At 45.8% G+C, this 3419-nt stretch overlaps 1 pseudogene; it reads left to right on the forward strand.

Moving 5' to 3' along the window:
- The first annotated feature begins 2170 nt into the window (after window positions 1-2170).
- Window positions 2171-3034, forward strand: LOC117069271 (annotated as a pseudogene).
- Window positions 3035-3419: the final 385 nt, after the last annotated feature.

Raw genomic sequence — 3419 nt, forward strand, 5'->3', positions numbered from 1 at the left:
CACTTTGGGAGGCAGAGGTGGGCAGATCACATGAGGTCAGGAGTTCAAGACCAGCCTGGCCAACATGGTGAAACCCTGTCTCTACTAAAAATACAAAAATTAGCCAGGCATGGTGGAGGGCACCTGTAATCCCAGCTACTCAAGAGGCTGAGGCAGGAGAATCCTTCGAACCCGGGAAGCGGAGATTGCAGTGAGCCGAGATCGCACCACTGCACTCAAACCTGGGCGACAGAGTTGAGACTCCATCTTGATGAATAAATAAGTAAGTAAATAAACAAATAAATAGTCTTATAAGTAGAAAATAGACTCTGCAACTGGAAGATTCATTTAATTCTACATGACATATTCCGTGCACAGTTAAGCAGTTGGACAAACACTCTTGAGTTCCTATCACATGGCAGGCGGTGTCCTAGGCACCGAGGACACACAGATAGCTAAGACACAATTTCTGAACTCTGTTGCTTTGGGCTACTGTGAAACAGGGCCTTAGCTGTAAACTCTTTTACATTCTAGGGAGGGGCAGGCAATATAACATGGCAGTTAATAGGCTCTGAAGACAGCTGGGTTGGAATTCTGGCTCCATTTCTCAGTGGCTGTGTGACTTTGACAAATTAACTTTTCTGGTCATTAATTTCCTCATGTGAAAAAGAGGATAATAATAGTCTACAAGACGGGGTTTGCGTGAAAATGAAATGAAGCTATTCACGTACAGCGCTAGCACATTGTTAGCATGAAATGAGCATCTGTTCTCTGATTAGGCCTTCCTAAGCTCCTATCTCCTGGCCCAGTCTGCAGAATGATGGGAAACCAAGATGCTTCTGCAGTTTGGAGTCAATCTGTGAGAGTATGAAGGAATGACAGCAATGACCTCAGCCTTTGAAAACAACCTTCTCCGAGCCATGTTCTATAGTTCTCACAATAGCAGAAAAGGAGTGTCAGAGAAGGGGAGTAGGACTTGGCTTATCAGCATTAGATCAACTACTACCCGGTGTCTTATTAAAGGTGGCATGCAACATAGAAATGATCTTTGACAAATGGAAGGATGAAATGATTGGGGCCTTCTAAAAAAAGGACGTCCTAATGGGAGGCTTTTTTAAAAAAAATAGTCAACTTCAAATAAATTCCAATAAGCAACAGATGCTTTTTGAAGCATGTTTCAAAGATTATGTTATTTATTCTTCGAAACAACCCAGTCAAGTATCCCTATTTTATAACAGAGCACAGAGAGGTTAAGTAACTTGGCCAAAGTCACACAAGTTACAGATCTGGATTCAAACCTAGGCAGTCTGGCTACCTGGGTTCCAATCCAGATCTATAACCTGTGTGACTTTGGGCAAGTTACTTAAAGCCAGCTCTTTAACCATCACGCTGTTTTTTGCCTCCTGTGCTATTTCGGGGAAATGAGACCTAGCATCAGAGACGAGACCTAGCCAGACAGAAGGGAAGTCAGTCACTTGGTCACAAGGCTTTTGGTCTTTTTGAGAAACTACTCATGTAGTGGTTCTTTTGCTTAATAAAAGACTTTCAAGCCAGGCGCGGTGGCTCACGCCTGTAATTTCAGCATTTTGGGAGGCCAAACCGGGAGGATCACTTGAGGTCAGGAGTTCGAGACCAGCCTAGACAACATGGTGAAACCCCCATCTCTACCAAAAATACAAAAAAATTAGCAGGTATGGTGGCACACCTGTAATCCCAGCTTCTTTGGAGGCTGAAGCAGGAGAATCACTTGAAGCCAGGAGGCAGAGGTTGCAGTGAGCTGATATCGTGCCACTGCACTCCAGCCTGGGCAACATAGCAAGACCCTGCTTCAATAAATAAATAAATACATAAATAACTTTCAGAGTTTCTCTCTTTTCAGCCTGCCTACTGTATGCCACTGGCCTAGGAAACTTTATGAGTTTACTTTATGTTGTATGTGTGACATTTATTTTTCTTCTGTAGGTTTATTGAGATATATTTCACATACCATAAAATTCTCCCATTTAAAGTGTCCACTTCATCTGAAAGCAGGCACAATGGAGGGTGGCAGTGAGAGGAGTGGCAGCTCTTGGCTTATTCCTGGGCTCTTGGCTCTGGGTCTTTGGTGCATCTTTTAGCATGGTAGAAACGTTTGACTGTCCCAGCCGGATGCTGCCTTTCCATATAAATGAGATCTTTTCTGCCTGGCAACATGGTTTTACCCTCACATCCAAAAGCTCCTAGTTCCTACACAGCTACTGACTTGTCTGTTTTGAGGCAGTTCCCTTCTTGGAGGTTTCCTTGATACAGCTGTGGGTTTGAGTGCCCACTACCCCCATGTCACTAAGCTTGTTCTAGAGTTCTAGAACCATCAACCCCTGCCCCCCAAGCACCACCAATTGCAAAAGATTCCTCTTGGGCTCTTTCCCCACTATCTTCATCCTACCAGTCAGAAAGGAGGATCATTATTGGAGATCTACTGTTTACTAATATATTGGATGGAGGTGGTGCCCACCCTCTTGGCAGAGGAAAAGATTACAGCTACTAATGCCTCTAACACCAGCCTGAACCAGTTTTAGTATCAAAGGCAAGTGAGACATAGTGTTGCTGTTCATGACCTTGTCGCCAACACAGCCACCTCTGTTTCACCTGCCTTACATCCAGAGGTGCTTTATCCCTGGTGTGGAGCAGCTGACTCTGGGGATCCCAGGCCAGAATCATGAGGAGATAGACCATGGCCAGGATATGTTTCCAGCAGAGCAGCTCTGTCATTTGCAGGATTGCAAGGTGAACCTTCACAGAGCTGCCTGCGGTGACTGTATTGTTGCACCCAAGACTTCCAGCTTCCCTTACTGTCAGGGGACCTGCCTCACCCTCAGCAGTGAGCTTCATCAATCCAACTTTGCATGCAAAGTTTGCACTATAAGAGGGGAGTGCCTACTGACCTGTTCCTGGCTCTTTCAGACCTGTAGTCCCACCAAGGTCATTCTCTTCTCCCTAATGGTCCTGGATGACGAACATAAGATGAGCGTTCACCATGTGAACATCCTTGACAGAGAAGTGTGGCTGCTCTTGAGACACCCTGGAGCCTCTTCCTGGTCCCATACCCTCCTAAGTCTCGGGACTCACACTTAGTCTGAGTAGGGGAGTGGTACTGGTTCTCATAGCAACTAGAGCTCTTCGAAGGGAGGTAGGATTTGGCTTCTGTTTCTCAAAGCACAGCAAGAAGGATGGAGTTACGGCAGTAACCCCTCTTAGGTGCTCCTTTTTGGTGTGGACAGAGGCTCCCCCAGTGCTGTTCTCAGTAACTCCTATTACTGGGAAGCTGAGCCCATTGAGATGTGTGACTATTGCTCTGTCCTAGATTGTGTGAGTGGGCCAGGGTTAGTGCCACCTCTGGAGTTACTTAGGTGGAGAAAGAGGAACTGGAATTGGATGCATGTTAGCCCTCAGTGTAGGGG

Source organism: Trachypithecus francoisi, unplaced genomic scaffold (assembly GCF_009764315.1).
Source record: "Trachypithecus francoisi isolate TF-2019V2 unplaced genomic scaffold, Tfra_2.0 Contig01579, whole genome shotgun sequence".
NCBI lineage: Eukaryota > Metazoa > Chordata > Mammalia > Primates > Cercopithecidae > Trachypithecus > Trachypithecus francoisi.